The following is a 10,346-nucleotide window of genomic DNA, read 5'->3' on the forward strand; positions in this document are numbered from 1 at the left end:
CACTCTCTTTGAATCCAGTATCTTCCCATATACACCAACATGGGTCGACGTATGCACGGCTCAATGTAAATACTGTACTTCAGCTCATAGGTATGGTCTTGGGCATCATTTTTCTTTGCTTCATCACTTAGATCCTTTGTTGCATACCCCTCAGTTTTACCCTCGACCTATCCATGGGTCATATCCAAATCCATAATTCTGGCCCCAAAACCTGTCCTTGGCTTATACATGAGGTTGACATAGAGTTGAGTTTATATAGTAATTCACTTGTCACTAGTTGGAGTAAGTTGAGGACAAAGAGGGAAAGTGGGAGGATAAGAGAGAGACGGACATTTTAATAGTAGCATTAAAAATGACGCAACAGCAGATTAACTGAGACTGTCCCAGCCAGATTGGGACAAATGAAAGGTATGTGATCTCCTGTAACATGTTGTTGTTGTTGTTGTTGTTGTTGTTGTTGTTGTTGTTGTGTGACTTCAAGTAGTTTCTGACCTAAGGCAAACCTTTCATGGGGTTTTCTTGGCAAGATTTGTTCTGAGGAGGTTTGCCATTGCCTTTCTCTGAGGCTGAGAGCATGTGACTTACCCAAGGTTTTATGGCCAAATGAGGAATCAAACCCTGGTCTCCAAAGTTGCAGTCCAACACTCAAACCACTACGCCACACATATGGCCCTGGAGTTTATCAGACAAGGGAAATTGGAAGTATAATCCAATGGCAATCCAAACGCAATCGTGGGGTTTAATGTTATTGCGTGATAGACTACCACATGCAATTTCGGGCAATGGGAAGTCAGTCCGAATGCACTCATGGGGTTTAACGTTATTGCGTGAGAGGTGATCACATGCAATTTCGGGCAATGGCAAGCTATTTTCAGGCAATGGGAAGTCAGTTCGGATGCAATTCAAATTCACGTAAATTTGCTGAACTAGCGAATTAACGTGAATGCATTCTGGTCCCACTTTCTTTTCATTTGAAATTAAGAGAAATTCCTCCCGTGTGATAAACTCCCCTGTAAAACCACAAGGCAAAACATCCTTCCTCCTTCAATTGCTATGGGGCAGAGAGGGGAAAACTGTTTTCTGGGCTGTGCATGGCAGTGCCATGACTGGGGTGCCATGGACCCACAAAAAGAGCTGCAAGAGCTTGGAGGGCAGAGGAGATATGGTCTCATATCACCTTGCAGAGTGAAAACTAAGGTGGTATAGTGGTTTGGACGTTTGAGTAGGACTCTGGGAGGCCAGGGTTCAAATCCCCACTCAGCCACAGCAACCCACTGGATGACGCTGGGCAAGTCACACTCTCTCAGCTTTTGAGGAAGACAAATGACAAACTTCCTCTGAACACCCCTTGCCAATTGTGCTGGTCTATGACCGTAATAAAGAAATCTATCTATCTACCCCTTGCTAAGAAAACCCCAGGATATGGCCACTGTAAACTGGTTTGAAAGCACACAGCAACAACACTCCTACGCCAGTACAAAACTTGAATTCTCTAAGCACATACATAGCAAGCATTCTGGTAAAATAAAAAAGTACACCCCCTTCTCCAAATCCAGCTCTGCTCAGATGTATATTTGGTCTGCTACCTGCTTAAATACACCTTAATGCACTCATAATATGACTTTTAGTGGATTGATTGATCTATCGATTAAATTTACATATGGCTAAAACCAATATTTCTGAAGCAAGAAGCATATTTTCATTATTTTAGGCTACACATACGTGTGCACACATTGTAAATGATCCTCGCATTATTTTAGATCATGTGTACATAGTTCATACAAAGATGCAACATACTGAGCTGAACTGCCCCATCTGAGCACTGAGTTATAAGAGGTATCATATTAAAAGAGGCATTGGCCCAGTGTGACAGAGAAGGAAGGATACTTCTTTTGCGATGGCCCTTTCCATTAGCAGTATTTAAAACCAGTTGCATTAAAACATAATTTTTGGACTGGAATTGAGTTATACTTAAACAAGACCCACGACATTCATTGAAAAGTTACTCATGATGATCTTAAGTCCTAGCCATTTCACTTTGCCTAGTACAAGTATGGCTCAGGTCTAATCTGCACTGCAGAAATAAAACAGCTTGACAGCGCTTTAACTGCCACGGCTCGATGCTATGGAATCCTGGGATTTGTAGTTTCTTGTGGCCCCAGAGCTCTCTGACAGAGAATGCTAAGTATCTCTCAAAGCTACAAATCCTAGAATTCCATAGCATTGAGCCATGGCAGTTAAAGCACTGTCAAACGGCTTTATTTCTGCAGTGCAGATTGAACCAAAGTCTGGATGCAGTCTGCCCCTTAAAAATATATATATATATTTGCAATTTATTAGTTGCACTTTTGTAGTCTATATATATATATCTCGAAGGTATCCATTTTGGCAATTAGTAAACATCCCAAGTCTGCATTAGCACAATCTCTTTATTAGGCCAAGCAAAAGGAGACAAAAATGTGCAAGCTTCCAAGAGCTCCAGAGCTCTTCAGCACAACCGATGAGGAGCTCTAGAGATCCCAAAAGCTTGGACACATGATTATCTCCTTTTGCTTGGCCTAATACTATTCTAAGATCAGTTCCCTTCTCCAATACGTTAAGCGAAATGATTCCTTACATGTTATCTGCGCACATACAATATGCATGTCTTAAATAATTCATTTGATCGACACGGCGTATATAGTTAATGCAATGTACATCATGTAGTACATATACATTTGTAGTAAAAGCCTGATTCAAATTTACGGATACACCACTGTTGGGGCTTTTATACCATGATTCCTCAACACTTTATTTCTCTTGGATGAATGCATGAATTGTCTTGGGGTGGGGAGGGCTGGGTTCATAACAGGTGATTGGAAAAACCCTTCCGATTAATCCATACCGATTAATTTGCAACATCTCACTTGTGCCTCCAATATTGTTTTGCTTAATGCCCCAGTCAGTGTGCGCCATGAATATATTTAATGCAAAGCTGGCTCAAGAAGGCCCGACAGTGATGGCTGTTTAACATTAGGTGGCAGGAAAGCGTTTCCTTTGGACAGGCCTTGATTTGGCACAAAAGAACTTTCCTTCTTTAAACAGTTTCAAAATGGATTTCCTTGACCTCCCCCCCCCCCCCCCCCAATAGTTTTTCTTAAAGGTTCTCTCTCTCTTTTTCTTTTAGCCCACTTTATTTGTGTCTGCCTTGCATTGTTTCCTTTCTGTCTTTCAACAGCTGGGTGAAATGAGAAAATTCAAGGGCTTGGGGTAAGGAAGATGCAAACAAAAGGAAATCGTCCAGTTGCATAAAATGGACTAAACACATTTGTACCAGCAAACGGTGCAGCCTTATATATTTATGTCATTGTAAATAAATTTTATTGCAATTTGTATTTTATTGTCACTTACGTCTTGGAATCCACCTTGATTCCTCCGGGAAAAGGCGGAATATTAATAAATTATTATTATGGTTAATATTATTATATGACCATTCAAAAATAATTCCCTCTGAATTTGTGAGGCTTATTCCCAGGTCAATGTCTAGAAGATTTCAGCCTAGAAGGATCTCTCTTTGAAAACAGTGAAATATTTCAATATTTCCTATCGATGAAAATGATTTCAGTCTTTCCTATAGATATCTGATAAGAAAAATAATTGAAATGCAATGCCCTTAAATGACAGTTAGTTTCAATTCCCTCGACAGTTTTAATTCCCACGTAAGTTACAATATTTTTAATTACATTAGTAGCTTTTTTCAGCCATTTAGCTTCTTCTTTCTTTCTTTTTTAAAGGGCTAAAGGGCTGAAGAATGATTGTGAGTTTGGAAATTAAATTGTTCTTTCCCTGCCCAGATCTGGGAAGTAGGTTTTGGCTTTTTAAACAGCACCAATCCTTTGCAATTTGAACAGAAGCATCTTTATAATTCTGTATATAGCTTATTTAATTGATAAGTCCTTATTAAATTTCAACTGACACAAACATAGAGACACAGTAATTATCTGAGTATTCTCAGGAGGAAAGAAGAAAATCATGGCCAGCTTACTTTTACAAGGACTTTAAAATAAATAAATCCTATAGTAAATATGACGGGGGATGCCTCTCTACCAAAAGCTAGGAAAACAACTGTATTTTGTCCAGTCCCCCCCTCCAAAAAAGCAACAGCCTTCTACAGGAGGAGTAATAAAATACTATGGGTTTTACCAGAGATTGCAAAGCCAGGATAATCATCAACAAAACCTCAACTACTTTCCAGCATGCAATGCAACGTACCACCTGCATACATTACCATTCCTTTTCACACAGCCTGCATATATTAAGAGTAAGCCTGCACAACTTGTGACCCAGCAAGCCAAATGCAGGCCATGGCCGACTCAGTGAACACGTTTTAGCTGCAAAAATAGTGTGCGGATGCACATTATTAAGCCATGTAGCCCACAAGCTGTTCCTATCCACACCAGGCTTAGGCCCCATAAGAAGAACTCTTAAACAGATAGAACAGCTCACGAAAGCATCAGAATTGGACCCTCTGCTAAATCTTAAATGCTGCACAACAACCAGATCAAGCAATACTTGCATCTTAACACAGGGCAGGTTGAAGAGCATTGCACATGGTGTATTGTTTAAACATGTAGTTGTTGTTGTCTTGACAAAATAAAAATAGAAGCTCTAAATGGTTGGTTACTGGCACTGTCTTTATAAAAAAATACGTTTCATGTACTTAATCCAGGATGCATAAAATATAATGTAATAAACTGGAAGCATTTAAATGAGAAAACTCATCCAGTGGAACATGGACACTAGGAGAAAGCAAGCCTTAGCCCTCCAGATGTTTTGGAAACCCAGCTCCAAGAATGGTGGTCCTCCAAAGCATCTGGTTGACCCTAAGTTCCCTATGTCTGGTTTATGGCTGAAGGACTTGTTGGAGTACCATCTGAATTTGCTTTATGCCATGCTGGTCTAGATACTGGGCCAGATATTTGTCTACCCAGCTCAATAGTAGTCTGCTCTGAAGGGTAGTGTTTTATTTGGATTTCATCACCTGTGACCCAACACTTTAGTTGGAGGTAGTTGCATGGATCTATCCTGCGTAACGCTGGCTTTCCTCCCTGGAATTTGGTTCCAGAGTATTCAAGAAGCCCTCTTGGAAGGCAATGGGGTTTTTATCGCCAGTTGACCAGGCAAAGTACAAAACAGTAACATGGTTGTAAAAGAAAGGGAAGGGAAGCTTTGGGATTGATAATATATGGACAGTGAAGGAAAGCTACACAGACACACAGAGCAGTGTTTATGCTCCCAAGCCTATCCTGACTCCAATAGCAAGGGGAAACCCTGTTGGTCCCGAAGCACCACAAAACCAACATCCAAGTGCCGTGGGGCACACAAGATGAACAACACCTTGCCTATGTGGGCGCACAATAACAATAATAATAGATAATAACATGTATTTTTATCCCGCCTCTCCTATGACCCCAAGAAGGGTCTCCCTTTTCCCTTCCCTCTTTCTCATAGCTTGATGTAATAGAAGGAAATGGGAAGCTGTGTCTATAAAACAAGGGCTTATTTTCCAAACAAAGCAATGCAAAATCAAACAAACCAACAAAAAAGAATAATAAAATAATGCAATTTATCCAGGAGCTTTGTTTTTTCTCTCTTTAACATTATCAATAATAATAATAATAATAATAATAATAAAGACTTGTGCAACTTTCGACCCAGCGCTGCCACCAGCTTTTTCTCTTTGCTCTTCTAGGGAAGATTGTGTAGGCCTGGATTGCCAGCTCTTTCTCCCTTCTAGCCTACAACCTGCCTGTCCTGTCTAGATGATGATGATGATGATGATGATGATGATGATTGTGGGCTGTTGTTGTGTAGTTGTTTTGCCCTCCCTACAACAGCCCCTCTGCCAGGCGATGGAGGACGAAATGGGAAAGAGGCGAAATCACAAGCTCGATTTTGCCCCATTGCAAATATATAGACCGATGGTTATCGTTTATTCTTCCGCGTCTTCTCTCCCTATTTTTTAAAAGAATGGAATTTCAAAAGCAGCCCTAAGAAATCCCAAATGCAACCTCAAGCCCCCCCTTTTCCCCTTGTTTGAAGCCAAGCCAAGGGCACCCTTTGGTTCCCAAAGGTTGGGGGTGACAATAGCTAAATATGCAACAAAAGAAGCTGGATTCATGCCCATTTAACTGCTCTGGCAAGCATTCTCAACAGATCCATCAGTGGCCCTTGCGGCCTCCTTAGACTCTTACAGGCCTCTGCTAAAGAGAATGGCGCCTGGCTGATATAAAACATAGCAGAGAATGCCTTGTTGCAAGTGCAAAACCACCGAACCATTTGGGGAATGCAATGTTTCTTTCCTCCGCCACCCAGGCCTTGTGTGACGGAGGGGGTTTCGGGGGGGGTGGGGGTTTAGGAGGATCTGTTCCGCACCCTGTTCCTCTTGTGCCAAATTAGTGCCAAGGGTTTACTGGTATACCATTACTGGGAGCCAGTGTAAATAAACTGGAGTCTGGCTATTTAAAAGAACAAAAATCCAATCAAACCAGTCGGTTGTCTGCATCTACTTTAAGTCTCTAGGCCTTGGTGGCCTATCTTGAACCATGTGTACATCACAACAATTTTAATGTCATTGTTGAAAGAATAACTATAAGGAGTGAATGGAGGGGGGCATTACACACTGAATATACAAGGCAGGTAAATGATGATGATGATGATGATGATGATGATGATGATGATGATGATGATGCACCTGCATGCCACACATACAACTCCTATTAATTTGCAACAAGATGGCAGAAATGGGAGAGAACCTCATCCATAAGGGTTGTGTTTCCGTGGCTAGTGTTTCTTTTTCCTGCTAGGGTCTCACACAGACATAGACACACATGCGTGCATATGCACATCATCATCATCACCATCATCATCATCTCATTTTTAAAGGAAAGCCAACTCCAGACAAGCCAACCCCAGCCTCTCCTCTTTACAAAGGCCTCTGCAGCACCCTCCTCTGCTTCTCGGTGATCATTTGCAAGCAAGATGCGTGCCAGGGTCCCTCCATGCGCCCACAGCATTCAAAGGGAGGGGAAAGGGTGAAGGAGCCATGCTCCCCTCTGCTTTTGTCACTGACCCATGGCTGGCCTAAGGAAGGAGTTTAAGCCTTGCCTGGTTTGAAAGGCCAGAGTGGAAGCAAAGGAAAGAGAGAGATGCTGCTAACCAGGAAACAGAATGCCATCCCAGCAGAAGAAAGAAAGAAAGAAAGAAAGAAAGAAAGAAAGAAAGAAAGGGATCACCTGGCACAGTTGCTAAACTGAAATCGACACAATGAGGGGCCAAAGGGAAACACTAAACCAACCTAGATCAATATTTTAAACGCACACATTTTTGGCAAGCTATATGTGTGTGTTTATACGTACTATTTGTTTATGCACACAAATAAACAAATATTCTGTCAATAATACACACACACATACACACACACACACACACACACACACACACACACGATTTCTTCATTTGTGTGTATACATACAGTTTGCCCATATGGAAAAACAAATGGTTTCTTATGCATGTATGTGTATATGTGTCTGTACACTCTATTTATTGTATACACATGAATAAACAAACGATCTGTCAATAATACACACACACACACACACACTTTATACGAATAGTTCCTTATGCAGGTATGTGTATGTGTGACTATTAAAGGAATATTATGTACACACGGATAAACAAATAATCTGTCATTAATACACACACACACACACAATTTATTTGTGTGTATATAACAAATAGTGTGCATAAACATATATACATACACATACATTCATAAGACACCATTTGTTATTCCATATAGGAAGACTGTTTCTACACACAAACAAACAAACAAATAACCTGTGAATATATCTAGATAGACAGACAGACAGACAGACAGACAGACAGACAGACAGATCCCTTCTTATCTGTGCTGGTCTATGACCATAATAATAAAGATTCTTGAATATATATATATATATATATATATATATATATATATATAATCTATTATTATCTAATAATAACTATTTGTCATGGATAAGAAGCCATTTGTTTTTCTATATAAGATATCTCTCTCTCTCTCTCTCTCTCTCTCTCTCTATATATATATATATATATATATATATTCCTTTTTATCTGTGCTGGTTTATGGCTGTACTAATAAAGATATTATATATATATAAATAATAATGATCTCTCATGCATAAGAAACCATGTCTTTTTCCATATAGGCAGACTCTTTACACACACAAACAAGCAAACCATTTGTGAATATTATATCTATATATCTACACCTATCATCTATTATCTATTATTATATAAAAACAACAATCTGTCACGCGCAAGAAACCATTTGTGTTTCCATACAGGCAGACCCTTTATACACCCAAACAAACCCTCTGTGAATATTTATACCTATATCTATATATAATCTATTATCTATTATTATTATACAATAATATCTGTCAATCGATCGATCAATCAATTAATCTACAGATTATTTGTTCACAGTCTGCCAGTATAGATGGTCAAATGAATCGAATTTGTTATAGACACATAGACATATCGGTATGTAGAGAAATCCTAGCATGGTTTAGGCACATATACACACATCTGTGCATAACCCACATCTATAGATGTGAGTTGTGTGTGTGTGTGTTTGTGTTAGGATTTCTCAAAGGACAAGGACACACCGTCACTTCAGATTTAGGACACTTACTTATTTAGGGTCATACGCCAAAATGAAAAGGACTTTAGGACATTGTCTTAATAGGACTTTTCCCATCCCAAAACCTTTTGCAAACCCTGTTTGCAAAGTAGGAAACTGGTAGAGGCCTGCCCTTGGCTATGAAAACCCCATGAAATTCATAGGGTCACCACAAGTTGACCGGCAACACACAAACACACACACACAAAAGGGGCCGCATTTCAGATTGTGTGTCTGTGAATGTGTGCTTTATAAGGCAACCCTATGGATTTATATGGCAACCCTATGGAAAAAGACACAAAGAGTTGTTTTTTGGTCGTTTCCTTCCTTTGGAAAGGTGGCTTTTGCCAAAGGAAAGAAGTCTGCCAATTTGGCAGAAGGAGGGAGGTAGATTTGAACTCAGAACAGGGACACTCTTCTTTGAATAAAAAAATATTAAAATAAGAAAATGATTTACCAACAAAACAACAACAACAACAACAACAACAAGAAGGCTTCAAAGGCAACTGGAAGGGCTTTGCACACAAATTTCTAGCATTTGCACACAAATAACTGCAATATCTTGGCTCTCTCTTTTGTTTAAATTTGCATATATATATATATATATATATATATATATATGTTTTATTCAGACCCCCTTTTTTGTGTGTGTCTTCACAACAATAAAATAGTGCTTCGATAAATACAAATTTGCAAAAAAATTAAATTTGCAAAATTTGCCAAAAAATAAATTTGCAAAATTTGCAAAAAATGTTTTATTCAGACCCTCTTTTTTGTGTGTCTTCACAACAATAAAATAGTGTGAATATATATATATATATACACACACACACACACACCCTCCCTTGACTAAAATTGGTTGACAATCAAATATCACAAAAGCAGATCATTTTAATTCTTTTTATTATTCTTATTTTAAACCTTCTTTCCTTCCTTCCTTCCTTCGAGGATTCATTCATTCTCTCTCTCTCTCTCTCTCTCTCTCTCTCTCTCTCTCCTTTTTTTCAATATTTTTAAACTTTTTTTTCAAAACACAATTCAGAATTTATTGAAAATAAATAATTGTCAGCGACCACGATAGATAATTATTATTATTAATTATTAATTAATAATAATAATACTTTTGGAATAAAATAGTTGAAAAAAGCAACATTTTAATGAAAATAGCGTTTATTATACATCCGTTACTAAATGAATAATCTAAATGATCTTTGTTTTTGTATTTCTTCTTCTTCGCCCCCCCTTTTAGAACATCCCCCCCCCAAAGAAACATTTAAATAATACCCAAAACTGTACAGTTTTCTTTCCATTTTTTGTTGTTTTTCTCCTTTTAAAAAAATTTATATATATATATATATAGTTGGCAGGAAGATATCTCAACCTTGGGATATTTCAAAGCAGGAGCATCCTTTTCTGGAAATGGATATTAAGGAATATGTATCAAATATGAATGGAATATTTCCAACCATTAAAGGAATATTAAAGGAGGGAAGGAGAAAAAGGAAAGAGAAATTCAGAGAAGAAAAAGCCTTTTCAAGAATGGACTTGGCTAAAACATTTCCAATTGGAGACATGAAAGCCTTATTATAGGGAAAGTTATAGGGATGAAATAATCTTG

This window comes from Sceloporus undulatus, chromosome 7 (genome assembly GCF_019175285.1).
Source record: "Sceloporus undulatus isolate JIND9_A2432 ecotype Alabama chromosome 7, SceUnd_v1.1, whole genome shotgun sequence".
Taxonomy (NCBI): domain Eukaryota; kingdom Metazoa; phylum Chordata; class Lepidosauria; order Squamata; family Phrynosomatidae; genus Sceloporus; species Sceloporus undulatus.